Below are 21135 nucleotides of genomic sequence, written 5' to 3'. Positions count from 1 at the left end.
ACATGATTCCCACAATTCAGTGGTCAGATTGGGAATTGTTTAAAGAATTAAGACATAAGGAGACCAGTTTAAAATTGGACAAGAATATAAGGAAGCAAACATGACTTCTGCTGCTAAGTTAGCAACTACATATGCAGTTCTAACTCTGCATAGTCAAAGGAAGAGAAGTGAACCTAGAAATGGACTGTTAGAAACTGAGACTGAATACAGTGATTGTTGTGGTCCAGTTCTTGGATTTATTTTTGCCATTCTAGAAGATGGCTTGTGACTGTACAAGACAGAACAAAAGCCAGTTTGAAAAGAGAAGTAACCATTCACCCCTAATCTCAAACATTCTGCTGCCACCAGAGTTCACACTGCTTCTCCTGCCTGTTTCTCATACTTGTAGAGTGCCTACAAAAGGCATCCACAGAAGTGTGTGTGCTCAGAGAACAGCCTCCTTCACACATCAGTACAAAATGTCAAGATAAGGATTGGATCTAGGCACCTATTTCTAGTCAGGACTCAAATTTTTGAACCCTATTTTGAATAGATACTGCTCAAACCTTCCTCACAAGGTCTAAGTGGTAAACAGTGGAGCACATATTTTTCTTCCAAAGGCACAGTAACTTCAGCAATCACCTGGGATAAGGCAAGCAAAATAGTGAAATACTAAAAGAAGCAAGAATGAGCTTAATCAGTTTCAAACCTCAAGGCTACAGAGGCACTCTGCCTCTGCCATAGCGAATATTAAATGACTAAGACATCTTCAGCCTACATTACCTTTCCTGGAAGGTAAGAGATGTCATTTTAACCTTCATGCTCTTCATGTAGATGTTGAAATGACAGACCTATTGAGGACACATAAATTAACTTAAGATCCATGATAAATGACTGGTATTGCCACTAGCTATTCTGGCTCCCACCACCTCTTTTTCCTTATGGAGATTACACTACTTTCCTTGAGTTCTGCAAATTTATTTTGGAGTGGTTCTAAACAGGATTATTCCAAGAGCAGGACAAGCAAGAGCAGCAGAAGCAGTAAAGCAGTAATTTCCAACCCAGAATAACAGCAGCAGGATTTGTCTGCCTGGCAGTACCTTAGGTGAAAGACTATCAGGCTCACCTCTCTGACACAGTTTTGTGTGCACTACACAGAATATTTTGCGGATACTGTTGAGGTTTTCTGCCTCAATGTTAAGATAGGAGTCTCTGGATGAACATATATAGTAACAAAAAAAATAATAGAAAAAGGAACTTAGGGGACCTTACCAATGGAAACATGAAAACTGGCAGAGTATGGATATCTGTGAACTAGCTAGGACAATGAGGCAACTAATCCAAATTCACCATTAGCAATGCATGAAGTCAATTTTGACTTCATAAGTGATTGCTGCTTAGTCAGAAAAGCCTCTCATTTAGACTACAATTTCACTTTTTTCTTTCAAAATTGACATTTTATTTCTGTTTTAGTTCATATAAAACATTTTAGTGACCCTTAATTTATTTAATCTTAAATGTATTTAACTTATTTAATGGGCTATTCTGTCAGATACTGAAAGACAAAGGGAATAGAGGGAAAAAGACTGTTTTAAAGTGTCACTCTGCTTTAAAATGAAAACATAATCAGATTCTTTATTCTTCACACACTGACTTTCCAACTAAACTAATTTACAATTCTAATACTTCTTTATTTCAACAGGCAGGTACTTGCTGCATAGAAATATGCAAGGCAGCTTTTAATTCCTAATGCCTGTTATATCTTCTCCAGCAATAACAGATAAATAAAGAGGCAAAGGAAGCTCAGTCAGTGGCTTTGTTGGTGATGCATGAGCCAATATGCTGGGGAACTGGTATTTCAATGAGGCAGAACAAACAGAGTCTTTGCCGGGCATACCTATTAAACTTCACGGAAATGCCACGGTGCTCTGCTGAATTCAGGCAAAGCAGCAAATGGTTAATAGCTCATCTCCACCTTATCCAGGCTGTATGCAATCTGGCTACATTTTACTACCTTGGAATCATGTTTGGTGAGGATACTAGAGTGGAAGCAAATGAAGTGTGCAAATCAAAGTAAGATATCAGAAATAAACTATTATGCTATTTTTCATCCCCAAAGCTATGCTAAAACACTACTGAAATGCTCCCACTGTGCTGACAATGAATAAATGCCGCAGCACAACTGACCAGCAAAGATTGTGTGAAATTTATCACAATATTATTACAAATGTTTATTCTAATGTCATGTGCAAAAGCAAAAGCGTGCCTACTTTAAAAAATTCAAAATCCTATGAGATTCACAAAACTATCATCTTGTATTCACATACAGCTGTGTGCAATCCTGTATGCTTGAATGGAGGAATCTGTGTACGGCCAAATATGTGTAAGTGTCCTTACGGTTTCTATGGGCCACAGTGCCAGAGAGGTAAGAAAGTTCTATTTATCATCTTGACAAAGGATCCAAGCTTAAAATATAAACAGCAGCCTATATCATTACCTGCTCCCACATGAAGTATATCCAGAGACTTTTCTTGTCATAACTCCCTTTGTGTACATTTGATGTTATAGTCTGTCACAAATCCACATTATGTTGTTCTTAATGGTATTCTGAAGGAATAAGCTCTTATTTATGATGGCATTAATGATAACTAAATAATTATTCTAAAACTGTCTGAAGTTAGTGATATCACTAATTAACAACTGTTCAATTAAATGTTAAAGCATGGCTCTACTTTATTAATTTTGCATACTCTACAATGTGTACTATACTGTGTTCAGAGCCAGATGATAATTTATCTTCAAATGTACTATCTACATGACCCCCCTTGACTGTAGTGGATAGGAGACTTGTGTAGAACTTCAGACCCTTTCTCAATGATCTGATCAAATATTGCTCTGCCTGACATAGAGCAAGGACCTGATTTTGAATCTCTGTTTTTGGTTTTCTTGCTCACTTTGTGCTGCAGAAGTCAAAATAATGAATACTTTAGCTACCCATTTGCTCAGGCAGGATACACGAGAGAGGCAAATTTATGTTTCGGGCTCAAATAGCTGTGATTATACTACTGTTTTTCAATTTTTTGAGCATAGCTCTAATAGCCCCTCCTGAATCTGGAAGTATAAATACACTCTTATTACCAAACCTGAACTATTTCAATATTAAAAGTTCTTTTCTCTTTCTCTCACTCTTTTGTTTCCCTGGAGTTCCTAGATGAATGCAATCCCAATGCATATTTTTGCAAGTGAATGACTCACACACATAAATCTAATTGCAAATGGAGCCTGCTGGAAGCTCTTTGTTTCTGTGATGTGGGGGTTGAAGGAGAGTGAAAATGATACAGACTCTGTAATTTGATGATCTTTCTTTTGAGGTTTAACATGGAAGGTGATTTTAAACATCTAGGTGATTTGGAATTTTTATCATTAAGTGTCATGGTTTAGACAGAACTAAAACTTGAAAATAAAAATCCACATTTGTGGGCTATGGAAGTGATACAGGGAGATAGTGGCTGGATGCTGAATTAAAAAGCATCCTTCCTTCTGTTTCATTAGAAAGGGGAAAGAAATAACACCAAAGCCAAGCTAGCAGGTATCAATCACCAATCTATATTTCAAGGGCACAATCCCTTGATGAAGGCCATTAGCTAAAGAGTAAAAACCTAAGAGATTCTCAGGAATATTACAACCACTTAACTGCAGGTACCTAAGAGACCTTTGGCTGCTAAGAGTCATGTCCCACATTATTTCCACAAACAAGAGAGAATCATAATCTCCAGCTAGGAATCTCCCTGAATCACCCTTTGGACAGACACCTTCTCTATCCAGCAGAAGTAAAAAAACCCTGCAGACTGGTCTCCCAACACAGACATCTATATAGGGAGCCTGTATTTAGGCAATGTTGATCCCCTGTGTGATTTTGGTGCACAAAACTTTTGCTTTCCTTTCCCTAGCTGTTTGCATTCCTCCTTGTAAGAATGGTGGTCACTGGGTATAAACCAATGTATGCTCCTGTATCCAGGGCTACACTGGAAAAAGATGTCAAAAAAGTAAGTTACAAACTTCCCTTTTCTTTCCAATGTTTTCTGACTCATAAACAGTTTTTATCCTTTTCATAAATGTTCAACAGAATATTTAGTCTGGATTTATGTCATGACTTCCTATAGTCCTATCAGAGCACTACACTATGTCTAAAACCAACTTGTTAATTAGAATAGCACTAACTCAAGTCAATGTTGGGAGTAGAACATTTTGCTAGAACCCTCACTAAGTATATCATGCATTCAGAATGGGTAACATTTGTGTTTGGAGATGAATTAATTATTTGAGTTTGTCCTGGGTTCAGCAGTAGCAGCCATTTTTCTCCTTCTTAGTAGCTGGTACAGTGCTGTGTTTTTGACTTTCAGCCTGGGAACAGCACTGATAACACTGATGTTTTTAGTTATTGCTCAGTAATGTTTACTCTGACCAAGGACTTTCTGAGTCTCATGCTCTGCCAGGGAGGAGGGGAAGCTGGGAGGAAGCAGAGACAGGACACCTGACCCAAACTGATCAAAGGCGTATTCCATACCACAGCACAGCCCACTATATAAACTGGGGGCAGTTACCCAGAAGGGCTAGATCACTGCTCGGGTCAGGCTGGGTATCAGTTGGTGGGTGGTGAGCGGTTGTATTCTCTCCCCTTGTTATTTCCCTTATCATTATTATTATTGGTGGTAGCAGCAGTGGTTTGTGTTATACCTTAGTTACTGGACTGCTCTTATCCCAACCCGTGAGAGTTACATTCTTTCAGTTCTCCTCCCCATCCCTCTGGGAGCCGGGGGAGAAAGAAGCGGGGGGTGAGTGAGAGGCTGCATGGTTGTGAGTTGCCAGCTGGGCTTAAACCACGACAGCATTAAAGATTTTCTTGAGGTAAAAGTAAAGCCAAGGGCAGAGGTGCTAACTGAAATCCTTAAAAATATGAGAACATCATACTTCTAGATTAATTAAGACAGTTAGATAGTAATGCTTCAGCCTTGCCTTTGTTCTTGTCACTGAAAACTCCTTCACCTTAACATTGGTATTCATATTCAATTCTTCGATTCTTCTGGGGAAATAGGTTATTTTGGCATTTTTACAGACTCTATTGCTCAACAATATCTGTTACCCGGGGAGTTTAGGATATGTATGTGAAAACTTTTTTTTTTTTTTTTTATTATTTCTTAACCAGTTTGAAATTGGCAAAAGGGGAGCTGTGAAAACAACTATCCTTGGCAGGAAGAATCTGTATGTTTCCAGAACACTTTATGTCTCTCACACACAGAGAAAAAAAGCTAGTAAAAAATCCCTTCCAGCAACAAAAGCCCTCTCAATCCCCACACTACAGCTCTCCCTGCCTTCAACAGGGAGAATCACGACACAATTCTGCCTGGCTGCAAAGTACACAATTGAATAGTCTGCTCTGGCAGAAACAAGCTGGAGGGAAGAAAGAAGAAAAACAACCCTTATGTTTGGCATCTTGTTTTTGAGGTTAGAGAACATTAGAAAAGTGCTGTTTCCAGCTTTAAACATACTACCACATCTCCAGATAGATCAAAGGAAAAAGAGGTGATCATGACTGCAGCCTAGCAAAGCACTCACCTAAATTCTCTAACTGCTCCCAATACAGAGTCTTTCTTTCCATTTTCAAAATGTTTATGAGATTTTGTGGCCCATCTTGGTATAATCTTTGTAAAAAAGCTCTCTGATATGATGAAAATATTTTTGTTCTGTAGAGTCTAAGCCTCCATTCTACTTCAATAACCACTATATAGTCTGTTTTATTTAGACTAGTGTTATAAAAACTTAAAGGACCTGTGTTTGTGATGAATGAAGAGAAACATGACTCAGTAAAGGCAACTACTATTGTTTGCCTACTCTTACTGGTCACTGACTGCTACTAGGTAAAAAATTTTGCATAATGTTTCTGTTTTATTGCTTAAATTCAACAGAAAGTACATTATTGACAAGCTTTTAATAACAAGCAGTTGCTATTAGAGCTGTATGTCTTAGCATTGTTGCCATATGAAATAGCTGCTCTCTCCCCTACCAGAGGATACAGAAGTCTCCACTTCCGTGGAGCAAAAGACTGTAGGGCAGATGGCAGATGTCTCAGCTGACCTTCGCAAACCTTCCCCCAAGAACAAAATGGAGAAAACTATTTCTCCCATCAGCTGGAGGCTGCTCCCAGTCCAATACCTGTCAGAGCTAAAATACCAAAGGAATTTTATACCTTTTTTTAGGCATAATTTTACATCATTTTTGATCAGGCATTGACCTAATTGGTGGATAAGCTGACGTATGTGGCAAACACTTAAAGGCTAGAAGTATGTACACAGATATGCATTCCTAACTCATTTACACACAGACAAATGAAAAAGTGGAAAATAAATTCTTAGCATGAAGACGTTCCACTACTCTACCCCTTTTTCTCAAATAAAAGGAACCACAGTATCCATTTGACATTCCAGAAAGAGCTAATCTATCATATAGCTCATTCTGTCTCATTTGCAGTGTCACTAGCAGTATATATATAAGTCCTTATACATCTATCACATTAATTTTGATAAACTTGCAGCTGCTTGAGGTGAGATCAGCCCTATGAGCTGTGTGCCTGAGTGGTCAGAAACCCAGCTGGGAGATGATCTGTGTAGTGCTTCTGCTAACCTTCCTGCAAGGTGTATGGCAAGAAAGAATCAGAACAATAACCAGTAGATTTCTACTTTACAGCAGGTTTTCTCTGGATTTGAGCATCTTTTCCATTTGCCTTTGAAGACCCCATGAAACCAAGCTGTGCCCTGAGTTTTTAAGGAAGGAAAAGAAGTTCATAACAGCAAAACTGTTAATAGATACAAAATTTACCATAAGTTTAATATTGTAACAGCTCCCATTTGTAAATCACCAGGACAATGTGCCACATTTTCAGAGGAAACGCCAGAGGTAAACCTGTGGCCCAAATCATAGCTTGGTGGTGTCTAACCTGTTGCTGCCAAGTTAACCCACACTGTGAAATGTACAGCTAGCTTAGCCAAAATTCTTAGCCATTTCTCAGAATGTGACAATTCTGAGAAAAACAATTCCTTATGAGGGATTTTATAATTATTTTAATTATATTTTGTTCTCTGAATATGAATTTGCAGTGTCCTTAAGTCCTTTAACACTTCTAGTACAGTTTCTAAAACCTCTTGACAGCAATTCAGCTTTACTATGTACTTATTCTGAGTCTCTAATCTTAGAAATTTCAGGTGGATTTATTACCTGCCTAATAAAATCTATCTAGATAGAGTGAGTAAACTTAAGATTAAGAAAGACAAGTCTGAGGAAGGTTCTCAGCCATGTGTTACATGCAGAGCACTCACATTCTTGATCCTTAGCTTAGGAAAACATTTGTGGGTCTGGGAAATTTCCCAGAAACCATAAAAACTGAGTAGTCCTTTCAGAAACAGTAATCTGAACAAAAATATTACCTTTCTTAAGGTGCGGTGAATGCTTGGGATTGACAGTCTTCTATTTTATCTTTGTTTATACAGCAGGACACAGTTTTTTCGCACATCTCTGATACCTATTCATAATGATGGGAATTGCCTCAGTAAGCCCTTAGATTTCAGCTTTAACATGCTCTAACACAAAGTTAGAGCAAGGGGATATTCTCTGCCATGCACAGCCCTGATCACCACAGGGGTGCTTGTTTTCATGCTCATGATACCATAACACATTTCTGGATGACCCCTTTGATGGACCTGCATGAAATCAGGGAAGCCACAAACACTTGGATGCCCATGCTGGAGATAATTTGCACATTAGAGTTGTTCCTAATGCATGAACCCAAGTGTCTTGCAAGTCAGATGTATCAGTAGTTAAGTGGGTCCTTGTGATGAGTCAATAAAGTAATAATAGTAACAGTTGTGTGAGTCTGTTTCTCCAGTAATTAATGTTCATAAGTTACATCAGAATAAGGAATTAGTAACAGGCACTAAACAAGCTGCATATTTGTCACAATACCAACTTTATGAAGATATTTTAGGTAGGAACAGTGTTCAGAGGCAAGACAAAAATAAGTCAAATGAGGTGTTTGGTCACTTACTCCTTGGATATTTTGTCATTGTTTCCACTTCTTTTACACATATCTTTTTCCTTCTTGAAATCTCACCTTCATGGACAGAGAAGCAAAAGCATCTGTTTCTTTTTGTCAGCTTCAGATTCTCAATTGAAGGACATAACTGAAACTAAAAGCCATGGCAGCCAATCAAGACAGGTTGTTTCTAAACTGAACCCAAATACACTACTGATTTATATTAAATATATAGCAATATGCCTCAGGACATTCATTTCCATCCCTGTACAGTTTGGCATTTTTAATACTGTAGAGCCAAACCAATGTAGGACAGAGTGGCAGCACCACATCTTTGCCACTGGGGCTTACACTTCTTTGCTTCCTTAGAGTACAGAGAAAGGCATTCAGCCTGAAAGTTTGTCTTTGTTTTGTATATAAGTAAACATCGTCTCAAAAAAAAATGTGTAAATCAACAAGGTATGATTGGCTGCCAGAAGAAATACAAGACTGCCTGGTGTATTTATTGATAAATAACTGACTGGTGATAATGCCAACCAGACATCCACACCCAGGATGAGCGGGTGTCAGAGCTGACAGTGAAATGTATGGTTATGCCTCAGCAATTGTACAACCTTGTATCCTCACTTGCTATGCATTGTTTTCAGTATAATCTGTCTTGTTGAGTGGAAAAAGGCAGGTGCTGGTAGTACCTCAAAATAAAATCTATTTCTGGATCAACTTTGCATCAAACGAACATACTTGGAGTTAATACTAAAGAAAAGCTAATTGCATGTGGTTTTAAATTCCCTTTTGAAAATAATGCACAGCTGTAACAATCGTGGGATATCACTCCTGTTCATACGGCTTTAAAGCAGTGTTCACGCTGATTCCTACTATAATCTTACAAAAATTATAAACAGAGAAAATAGATTAGGTTTTATTTATATATTACACGTATTTACACTGCTTTACAAATATCTCTTACAAATGGAAAGCTAATAAAAGCTGGCCTTTCTTATGAAGCATTAGAGCAAAGAGAAGCAGAGAAAAGAAGCGATTCATGGGTCCACTTTGAAACATGTTTATCCCCTCTTTGCGGCTATCTGCTTCTAGTGAGTTTATCTCTGAGCAAAAAGGCAAGCCACAGCTCCCTCTGGAGCTCATCAGCAAGCAAAGGTCACAGGAGAACAGGCTGAACATCCTTCTCCTCCCTTCTCCAGAATACCAAGCAGACTTCCAGCCTGACCTCAGGGCCTCTTCCGCCAGCATACCATCTTGTCACTCGTTTCATAGCCAGCTAGCAGTTTACATATGTTTTAAAACAGAGACCATCTTCCTGCATGCACCTACTTTATTGCATCAGGCTGAATCCTGCCGACTCTGTGTCACATAAATCACCACACTGACACTGGGACTTTGCAAACTGGATCTCAAAGTTAGTAGATAACTATTTCTCCATTTCAGTAATTCCTGCAGGCAGGATTTACAGCCAACACATACTGCACAATATAACTCATGCTTATTCTTCCAGCTCCACTTGCTCTTCCCTTCCCCTTTCTTTTTCCTTCCCAGTACCGTGAGGACTTTATTTGCATGAGAGCTAGGAGCAAACTAATTGGAAATGTGAACACTGGGTTTCAAAGGCAGCTTTTTGCTAAGCAATGTCATATTGTGAAAGTCACTGATTTTCCATATTCCAGCCTTCCCATGTAATGTTTCTGTAGATCACTGCCTTACCAGCTGCATAAGCAGGAAGTTTTACTCCTCAACAAATCACGCTTCTACCAAGTTGTCATCTTGACAACAGGTGACTGATATATTCTCTGGAATATCTTTACTGAGTAGACAGATTAACTTAGGCTATCTAAAATAAATCAGGTTGCAAATCAGAGGTCCAGCATACCCTCCCACACAACTGAGCAGGGAACAATCCATCTAAATGGATGGAGAAATCATTTGTGGTAGACCTGCTTTGCATATGTCAAGGATGTGTTTAAAGGCAACAGCTATTTGTCCAAGAATTCTGGATGGCAGATATCCTTAGACAGTGGGTGTTCAGCAGAATAAACAGCTGCTCACTTCAGAGAGACTTGTAATTTACTGCAAAAAGCATTAGTTTTGCAACAGAAGTAGAAAGGTTGTCAGGCTGAGTAGCTGGTGAACAGTCTGGAGACACATGGAAAGCAAACAATGGTCCATCCCATGTAACACAACAGGTTCATGTTAGATGTCCTCTTCCTTCCTTGGGCAGGAAATACAACAGAAGATGAAGGGGAAATAAATCAGGGCTACTGCTGTCTTTCCCATACAGCTGAACACATGATCCATGCATTTTGCCTGGGGGGAACTGCGAGAGCTGACATCCCATAGAAAGGGAGAGAGACAAACATTAAAACAGTGACCCAAGTTACAACCTGGTTTGTGATCTGCTTTCAGAGCAGTGCTCATTTACTTACTAAAAGGAAGGATTTGTGACAAAACCACTAGTTGGCCTTTCTTAAAAGCTATGTTTTCTTCATATATATGCAGTTCATGCATTTATTTTAATAAAGTTTTGAGCACATGCAGTTGTCTAAATTTATTTTGCAGGAAGAGAACAAGAATACATCTGGGTAAGAACTGAATATATGTCCTAAATAAGCCCAAAAGCCTTATTAAATTTTTATTCATTCCCTAAGCAAAACACTCACAGACTACAGTATGAATTTTACTGTATTTGAAAATCTATGTTTTGAACCACTATTTCTTTACATGTATCTTAAAGGCACTGAAGAACTGTTAGCTCTGTTAAGATCTGATGCTATATGTAAACAACAAAGTCAAAGCGCAGGGATTTTAATTAATGTATTTCTCTTTGTGGTGGGCTTCTGTGTGAAGGTGAGTGCTTTTTCAACTAATTGATTTAAGAAACAGTATTTTGGGGGGGTGTCTATTTTTAATTAAAATGTTTAATCCATCTCTTAAAGGGTGCACCTCTTAAAAGGGGCATAGCACCTCCTACTCAAAAGCCCAGAGACAGACTGTTCTTGTGATTAACATTGCTTACCCACAAAAAGAGAGACAATCCTCTCCAGCATCATTCCCAAGTAAGCCTTAGCTTACCTTCTAACACAGATAATAACAGGATCATTAACAGATTAGTGCAGTGCCAGTGCAGACAACAGTGACAACAGTCCTGAACACCCTGACTGGACTCCCACTCTGGCTGGGTTATTAGCCAGACCACAGTGGCCTGTGGCTGGTCTCCTTTGTTTGAGACTATGTATGCCTCCCATATCACTGCAGTTCTCTTTGGTTACTCTTCCTGAATCTCCCTTTTCTTTAGTATAGATGAAAATAAACTAAATTGCATCAAGCACAGGCAACGTCATAGCCTACACAGCACAATGAAAATGTACCTAAATGGCAGGTAACACTAGAAGCACAGATACTGCAAAACCAATCAACAGAGAAAAACATGAGAATGCTCTTTCACTTCTTATTCAGGCATGACAAGAAATCAGCTCAACAGAACAATTTATACACGTGCTGCAATGGTTCACTGACCTAATAAAATACAAAGCATTCTTCAATGAAGAGAAACCCAGGACCCTAACAAGACAAGAATATAAGCTGTGCTGGGAGTATACTTTGCAATTCCCCACATTAATTATATGCTAGGAGTTGCAAAGATGAGAATAAAGTACAGCTGTAGTCCCTTTCAAATTAACAGTTGCAATCAGTAAAGAAGAAAAAGGTTTTGCTAATAATATCTTGATATTATTGTCAGATAAAATCTGACAATTCCCGGAAGAATATATATATGTGTGTATATATTTATATATATATATATATACACACACACATGCTTATTTTGTTTATAGTGGCTTTCATTCTGAAAGATGCTGAAATATTCTGCAGCTACCCAAACTTCATACTCTTGTTTCTCTTAAAAAGAGTTTCACCTGACAAGACATAATGGGCAAAATGAACATCAGGAGACCTATAGGGAGAAACATTTCAGCCCAAGGAGAGTGGAGAATTTCCTGTCTGCACTGGAGTGACAATCCCTCACTGGCTTCCACAGCTTTCTGAGGCTGAAGAGCCTTGCGTACCACGCACTACCAGGCAATCTTTTTGAGGTACAGTTGGAGAGATCAAGGTCCTCTTTAACTGGTAGAAAATGTTATCATCTGATGAGAATGACATGACAGCAAACAGGAATGCAGTACATTACACATCGACACTCAAGAGTTTAGTCTAACATCTCAGTATTTTTGCCATACAGTATTAGTTTTCCCATTTTTCCTGAACTAATACCTGAATTAGATTTATTTCTTGCTTTAATAGCTCTAAAACGCCCCATAGGTATATGACAGTCCACATCAGAATAAAGACTAGACACAATTAGACAAAGCACTGACATTGCACTGTTGTCTATATGGTGTACAATTTTTCAGACCATTTTTTCTTCTGGAATGTGTGCTAAGTCATGCAAACTAACCCATATTGCTAGAGCCATGTGGTAAAGGGAATATATTATAAATCCAAACTGTCACCACACCCATCACAATTACATTTACAGCTCCCTCTGTGTCTTGTAGTAATTGGTTCTCCTGCAATGCACCCCTCAGCGGTTTCTACCAGATTATTTTTACTACTTAGAAAGGTAATTTATTAAAGAAGTGCTTTGCATCTCTGACAGAGACACATGAAGTGAGAAATAGGGATGAGAAAGCCTCAAAATGATTGGTAGCTTGTTATGGATAAGGATCCAAATTTTAGAAGAACCTTGCACAAAAATTGCAAACAGTTTTATTACATGTATTACAAGTGTTTTCTCAAAATTTAATCTGTGGCTATAATTACATGGATCACACGTTCGATGTTACTCTTACAGAGCTTAGCAAGAAAGTTATTTCTTTATTTACAAATCCAAACCAACGTAGATGAGGAATTATAGAGAAAATCAAGCTCTGGAAAAATATACATGCATAAAATGCAACAAGGGCAGAACTATTTCCTTCCTGCCCTTGGAAGCAGAAAAAAGGGGACTAGAAATTGCTGGTGTCCCAAATCCATAACATGTTTTTCAGAGCTGTGTGCATCTGAGACCTTCACAGCAGCAGATATATTGGTACATCCATCTCGCTAATGATCTGTTGAGCATCAGTTATACCCTCTAAAGGAGAGAATGACATTTTTTATGTTGACTAGTTTCTTCTAGCATCAGGGCAGTAGAATCCAAACAATGGTGACCTTTGTTAGAAACACCCCTTTTGGCCAGAACACACCCACTTTGTGATTAATTTATTTTCTAAGAATTAAAGATCATTCAGCAAGATGAAATCTTTATTTGGAGCCTAGAAGCATTCAACCAATTGTTTCTTTACTGCAGTCAGGATAATGTTTCATTCAAGCTGTGCTGCTGGGATGCATAATGCATCCAGAGAGATGGGGAACCTTCTTTCCAGTCAATCAATTGAATCATGCTATTTTGTGAAGCTGCTTATCTGACCTTCCAGTTCTTGTCCTGTGAAAAAGATTAGCAACATCCCGACATTTTAAGGCTGTGGTCTCATGATTGTGTCATTCCTGGCACAGAGCTACCCAGTTTTTGTGTTTCATCAGTAGGTGATATATATGACTTATAAACATTCAAAAACAACTAGAAGGGTCAGTTTTAACACAAAACCCACTGCTTTCACATCTATTGGTTTCATTTTTGTTCTCAGCTTGAGTTCTGTCATCTGTAATTTCCTGACAAGATCAGTCGGTGTTATTTTTAAATCTGTCCCATGCTCTGTGTCCTTACGGTGTCATATCTCCCCAGCTACAGCTTTTTGTTTTTGAGAATGTCATAGCAAATCAAGATAACCACTAAGCAGAAAGGAGAAAACAAACACTAAAACAACATGAACACATAAAAAAAGCCCAAACTGCAACTGACCAAGTTCCCATTCCTCTAAAGACCAATAGCGAGAGCAAGTTGAAATAGGCACTAGACCCACAAAGAAGTCAGTCCAAAACCAACAGCAGCCAAAAATAAAAGCAATGCCTGTGAACCACGTGTAACTGACAGCATAGGGATGTTGAGTTAAAGGATACATTGAAGCATAGGTGTTCTGGCCACATTCCTGTATTCTTTGTCAGTAAGCTATTGCCTTTTGCACTACCTTAGCTGGCCCACACAGATGTTACTGCTTGAGGCTATTTTCCCTCTTCCATCCAAAGGCAGAAGGCATCCAGAAGTAAGTCAATTTTCTCAAGCTTCTACAGAACAGATAAAAAAAAAAAAAAGTCTTGAAAACTACATCTTCATCTTCTAATCAGTAGTCAGCGTGATGCTCTGTCTCCTCATCAGCAGCATGGCTCAGGGTACGTGATGACAGGTAATTTTTGATTCAGAAAAAGGCAGACCTGTGTAGTCTGGTGAGGAAAGGACATGAATGTTCAGCTGCATATTCCTGAAGCACTGCAAAGGATCCCTTAATATTCTCTCTGTTTTGAATTTATGAGGGTGGATGTAGACTGCCTCATTTCACGAAAATTGCAAGTTTTTCACTACTTATTATTATCTACTTCAAGTGAGAAAAGGTGTTATGGGGTATTTGCATCAAAAAGTGACTTATGTTCAACTTGAAAAGTTTTTGTTTGCTAATTCACAGAAGCAGTGGGAGTCTGAAAGAACTGTCTGGCTTCTTTTATCACTGTAAACTGATCAGCAGGTACTGCTGGCTAATACTGCCGCTGTTTCTTAGAACAAGAGATTACTCTCAGTTCCTCAGTTTGTGCAGTACAGAAAAGCATGCCCAGTGCCTAACTTTGTTCCCTTTTAGCTTTGTATAGCAGGGATATTTTGCCTAATACTGTGCATTTTTTAGGGGAACTGTTACTGTAAATCGATGGTAAAGGCAGGCAAAGGAAGATACTGGAACTGTAGGTGTCCATCTCCGACATGTTCCTCCTACACCGGGAGGGCCTACTTGGCTTTACATACCACATTTAAGGTGTTGATTGATTCGTGGGTTTTTTTGGGTTTGTTTTTTTTTTTTTTCTTAGATTTTTGGTAATCTCTGGAAATATTTATTTTGCAGGAAAAGTCTTCCTTCCAAAGCAAGAATTCTGAGTACCTTACAGATGTTAAGGCTGAAAAGTTGAACTATAGAGCTCCATGGAAGTTGATAAAAAAGAGTTGCAAGAAGCACTTCACTGGGCTAAGTCAGCCTAGAGAAGACAAGCTATGAAAAGGGTCACAGGAAACTCTAAGCGATTGTAAGGTCAAACTGCATTAATGCCATCAAAGAGAAATAGCTGCTTCATAAAATAGAAAACTTAGCAACTTGTGAATGCCTTTCAGTGCACAGAAGAATTGTGTACATTTTGCATGATGTTCCGTGCAACACCTGTGTTTTATCTTAACACCTGCAGCTACTTGCTACCTTATCAAAATCACTCCTCATCTGAAATACAACGCATAATCATACTTTTTCTTTAACCTGCTTTATCACCTTCAACATAGGCTCACCTTATCTAACTTACGAATTTTGGAAAGCGTAAGATCATGGAAGTCCTTTCTAGTCTTAAGAGGTGGCCTTAAAGAATTGTGGCACGCTACAGAATTGAGTAACTCTATTGTATATGAAATTCTATTCATCAGTTCTTACTGACAAGCATAGAAATGTCACCACTGACATCAAGGGGAATGGGATTAAGGCTTTAGTGATATTGACTGCTAGAAAGCTTGCATCCAAGATGTATTGATAGTACCGGACTCTCTCCATGCCCAGTGGTACACCCTACCAAATTACAACAAAGAGATGACACAAATGTGTCCATATCCCTATCATTAGGTCTAGCCCCCAAGACAGGTGGAAAACCCAGCAGACCACTGTTGTCTTTGGGTCAAAATGCCAGGCCTATTTTAAGAGGAGGGGGAAAAAACAAATGTGAGTCTTTTCAAAGTCATGCCAGTGCCTGGGAGGATTACAATAATTCGATTTGCTCTCCTTGTGTCGGATAATTTATTTAGTTTTCCTGTGAGACCCAGTAACATTTTTGTTTGCTATTTTGAAATTGGAGCTCCTCCACAGAGGCCAAGGAGTGGGACTAGAAAGGATCCAAACTAGTTATCATTAACAAACGCTGAAGTGTGTCTGATGGGTATTGAGATGGAATTGTATTTAAGAAAGTTAAAGAAAGAGAGAAGAAGATGGAGATATCAGAGAGAAAAAGAGGAGAGATAACACTGCATTCAGTTACATAAAGGTGCTCTTGAATTCCCTAGCAGGAAGAGAAAGTAACTGCCCTGGAGGGCAGGCAGGCAGAAGTGCTCCCTCCAGTTCAGAACAGGTTTGATACTTCCCTTTGTTCATTCTGAATTGAACTCCTGTGGGTTTATCACCAAAGTAAGAGATGCCATGACCAATAAACAATGTAAAGGAAGTTCATGCTATATTTTCAGTTACTTTTTTGTAGGCAGCTGAACAAAGAGAGAAATAGATCCCAAATTGAAAGTCAGTTCGAACTGATATGTTTTACTCAAACCAAGACTGGACTGCACCTACTGCTCAAAGTTTTGCTGAACTACTATATAAATTGAGCTGGTACAAGTTCAGTTATACACAAACTGAAAATGAAAAGTTAATGAAAAAGCAGACTAGTTTGACTCCCTGTAATTGAAGGAAGAGTCGGTTGTTCTACAGTTTAAAATATCCACCAGTACAAAACAAAGAGGAACATCTTAAAATGTAATTGTTTGTACAAGGTTTAAAATTCACAGAAAATATAACGGTTAAAAAAAAAATTAAAAAAAGGAGAAACCTCCATTTGAACAAGTGCTACTGTGCTTCTAGTTACTTTTTCTTGGCTTTATGTTTTAAGGAGCAGGGGAAGCCATTGTCCAAATTTCATATGATCTCAAAATCAAATCTCTAGATTTTCAACTGATTTGGGGACAGAAGGTTAGCACTGGGGTCATTTGAAATCTATAAACAAATTCTATGCTTTGGGGTCGTCTTTTCTAAATTCTGAATATCTGAGATTTAAAACAGGGAATCAAATACAACACAAGATTGTAGGTCAGGAGTCCATTACTGGAGACATGAGATCAAAAGGGAGAGAAAAAGGAAGAGGGAAAATAAAGATTAAATTATTTCAGTTATACTGTGATACTTTGAACTCACCTAGGTTTTAACTAGTGGTTGCAGCACTTTTTGATAATTCAGCAAGAACTGTAGATCCCTTTTAGCCTTAGTAAGCAGAGGCCAAGATCACAGCATGGACCAGGAGAGGTGGAGAATGAAGGAAAAAGGAGGATGACAGTTTCAGGGCTGCTGAAACTTTCCAAGCAGCCTTTATAAGTGGGGATAAGTCTGACCTGCCTGAGGGCAGGTCACTATGCTGAGGGATCCAGGAGGCTTGGCACAGAACAAAACGCAAGTGTAGCAGCCAACCAAGAGAAGCAACAGTGCTAAAAGCTGCCTGTTCAGCATCTACATTGAAGGAGTAACCGAAGACACAAAGCTCCACAAAAGCAGTATTTCAGTACATCAGAGGAATAATTAGAGAATCTATATCAACCTATGTAAAAATGCCTGATCATACTTAAGAGAGAAACAGGCTATTCTCCCACCAAACACAGCTGCCGTATTTTTGCATGCTATTTTTTGATCATTCCTGTTTTGAGACTCTCTACACGATTCCACCTTCTACAGTAAAGGTCGGGGGGGGGGGGGGGGGTGGAGGCTGCGGTAGTTTCAGTCTTGTAGGTAGTGATGACTTGAAAACCAGAGTTACTGTAGCATTAGATCTGCTGTTAACTGCTGATGTTAACTGCTAAAAGACATCACAACCTTCAGGCTCGTGAATGCACTGTAATGCTACATTTTAGTTGTCAGCCCTCTCGGTGCCTGCAGAGACAAGGAGCCTGCTGCCTGCTGAGGAAGAGCTGGTTTTTCTGCAGCCACCCAGCTCCGCAAGCAAGTAGGACTCATGCCAATTACCGGTATTGGTAATGAGTCACTAGAAAATCCCATTGTGCCTATAAAGCTTTAAACATGGAGGAACCCATTCTTGTCTTCCACCCACATTATCAGATGTTTGCTTTGTTATCAAATGCTTTTTTCCATGTAAAAGGCAAATAATTTCCATTCCCATCATACTAGCACTGCCATGTTTCTAAACTACACTGTTTCTGATGGGTCCTCCTACACTTAGGCAGGGGGAAACAGGAGATGAGGAATTTGTGTATCTGTCTGTGGCATCTACCTCTATCCAATCAGGCTGGGACTGCAGATGTTTGACTTGCCATAACAGTGGGAATTTACTGTCGGTTGTTGTAAAGCAACTACATTGATAAATACAGGCCTTATTCTGAGACACAAAAATTAGCAATTAGATTTCTAGTGAAATTTAACAAAAAAAATAAATACAGAGGTAAGTACTCTAACAAATAATGGTGCAAAAAGCTGATGGAGGAATAGATCTGTTCAGTCTTAATGATTGGTTGAATTTAAAAACATTCCCAGAATTCTGTGAAACCAATCTATCCTCTTAAAGTCTTTTCTTATCCAAATGAACATCTGAGAACACATTTCCAGTCAGGAAGCAAATGCTCTAACAAGTATTTGATCTGTCCACAGCTACCACGGAAAATTTTTTACTTGCTTTTCTTAGAATCATTGTAATTAATGATAATCTGTTTTTTCTGGTGAGGTACCTCTTACTGGAGCTTCCCCGGAAGAGCTTCCACACAAGGTGCAGCATTTTCCAGAAGGATTTATGGGAACTATCAAGCCTCTCTGCCTCAGATTCTTAAATCCAAATTACTTTTCCATGTTTTAGTTACAAGCAATTCAACCTTCTGAAGGGAAGCAAGTAAGTTTCTAGTGAAGTCTTCCCTCATTTCCCAGTTACCATGTTCTCCCTTTGGTATGTATCTGCAGGTGTCTGTGATCCCATGTGCATGAACAGGGGGAAATGTGTACGCCCAAATGTCTGCGACTGCCCATCTGGTTGGGCACTGTAATAAATGTAAGCACCTCTACTGCCCACAAAACAGATTATTATTACTTAGGCCAGTCAACAAAAATTGTAATCTTCTTTTAATATTAAAAAACAATGTAGTAAACAGAATCTGTTTTGCTACTTCAGCAGTTTGAAGAAAAAATTTTTAAGTACAGGTAATATAAAATGCTATAATCATTTTATGTTTGCAAAGCTAAAAAAAAGCTGTGTAGGGGAAGCCTGGTTCTGCTTCATGCAGCTGTCTGTTATACATCTTTTTACAGAAATTCATTTTTACAGTATTAAACTTGAAGCATTGATTTTATGTTTGCTTCACATATTTTGTTATATTTTACTGAGAACTGCCATGTATTTCAAAATACAGAACTATTTAAAGCCTGCTATAAAGCTTTCCAAACTGATATACTCTCAAGGTCACCAGATACATTTTGGTGCATAATTTGGAGAATTATGTGTTCTTACTCTGTAACTCTACCAGATCTGACTACAGTTACATAAAAATGTCATTAAAAAAACTTTCTCACCCTAAAATATTTCCAAGGAATATTTTTCCTTACATGGTTATTTATTACCATGATGTTGACAGATAAACTGAATAAATTTATAATCAGGGTGACATACTGTATGTAAACCGGATTAAAATATTGGCTTTTTACCCTTTGGGTCTTGGTCGTAAATATTATTTCAGAACCACTGTTTTGAAATTTAAATATTAATAATTTCTTCAAAAATGCTGAAGGAAAGAGGCGTCTCTCACACATATACACCAAAACATGCATTAGCTCCTTCAGCATAGCTGAAGAAATAATATATGCATTAAACATATCAAACTTTAGTATGAGAATCTATTTATTTATGACATGGAACACACAGTTTGCATATAACATATGAATATATTATATGGGAAGTATTCTTAGTTGATGGTAAGCTGAGCATTAGAAATAGCAAAACTCCCAGTAGGTAGTCATCAAAGATAAACTTCAAGTATCAAAGAATCCTGAACCGTGATTATCGAATGGAGCGAAAGCATACACTTCTAAAGAAGTTAGCCATACGGAATAAAACCTAGCAGGTCACCTTTCAGACAGAATCTTGAACATCCAGATATCTCATGTACATCTTCTCTCTTGTTTCATGTCAATCTGTTCAGCTGTTTGCCTTCAGAAGTGTTTGAACGTTGGAGAATGTATAGGTCCAAAGATCTGTGAGTGCTCTGGAGGATGGGTAGGAATGCTGTGCCAAACCCGTAACTGCTGCTTCAATTACTACAGTTTTGTAATCACACATGTTGTGCTCTAGATCTTTATACAGTAAATTTTCTACTATGTGTATATTGTATTAGGTTTGTGGTTGGACTCAATGATCATCGAATTATAGAATGGTCTAGGTTCGAAGGGACCTTAAAGCTCATTCAGTTCCAGCCCCCATGGGCAGGGACACCTTCCACTAGACCATGTTGCTCAAAGTCCCATCCAACCTGGCCTTGAACACTGCCAGAGACGGGGCATCCGCAGCTTCTCTGGGTAACATCCTTACAAAGAAGTTATATGAATTTTGGTTTTCACTTATACAGGCATGAAAATAAGTTAGATCTTCAAGGTCTTTTCCAACCTAAATGATTCTATGATTTTATTATGTGAAAGTCCACTGTAACATGATTAGCACCTAAATTCTGCCTACTATGTCAGAACTGTCTTATGCTGCCAATAAAACTATTACTTTCAAAGATATTTCTGTATTCAACATCAGTATGAGACAAAGACCTGACTCATCTTTTCCTTATGTGGATGCTGAGCTCAAACTGTCAGACAAAATTTGTTGTCTTTAAATAAAATAATTTTAAATATAAGGTAAAAAAGAGGGGTTGAGGACAGGAGGAAATGGAGTAGCCCTTTCTGTGTCATTAAACACAGAAAGAAATTCTATTTATCTTATAACATAGGAGCCTGATGTTGTAATCACTACCTGCTTAGACTGACCACCAAGATGTCTGGAAGTACCTGCATGCAGAGGGGATGGAAGACCTGGAAGAGGAAGAGACCCATTGCTGCCTGTTACATACAGGGTCGCTTCAGTTTGTG

General features: G+C 38.5%; 1 pseudogene; it reads left to right on the top strand.

Annotated features, from left to right (window-relative positions):
• Positions 1-21135, top strand: part of LOC133273954 (von Willebrand factor D and EGF domain-containing protein-like) — a 190506-nt pseudogene that overhangs the window by 161072 nt on the left and 8299 nt on the right.

This window comes from Pezoporus flaviventris, unplaced genomic scaffold (genome assembly GCF_033815535.1).
Source record: "Pezoporus flaviventris isolate CSIRO_AGI_PZ_B2104156 unplaced genomic scaffold, CSIRO_AGI_Pfla_v1 ptg000001l, whole genome shotgun sequence".
NCBI lineage: Eukaryota > Metazoa > Chordata > Aves > Psittaciformes > Psittacidae > Pezoporus > Pezoporus flaviventris.
Note: the sequence above shows the minus strand (reverse complement) of the source record. Positions and strands in the feature narration are given on the sequence as shown.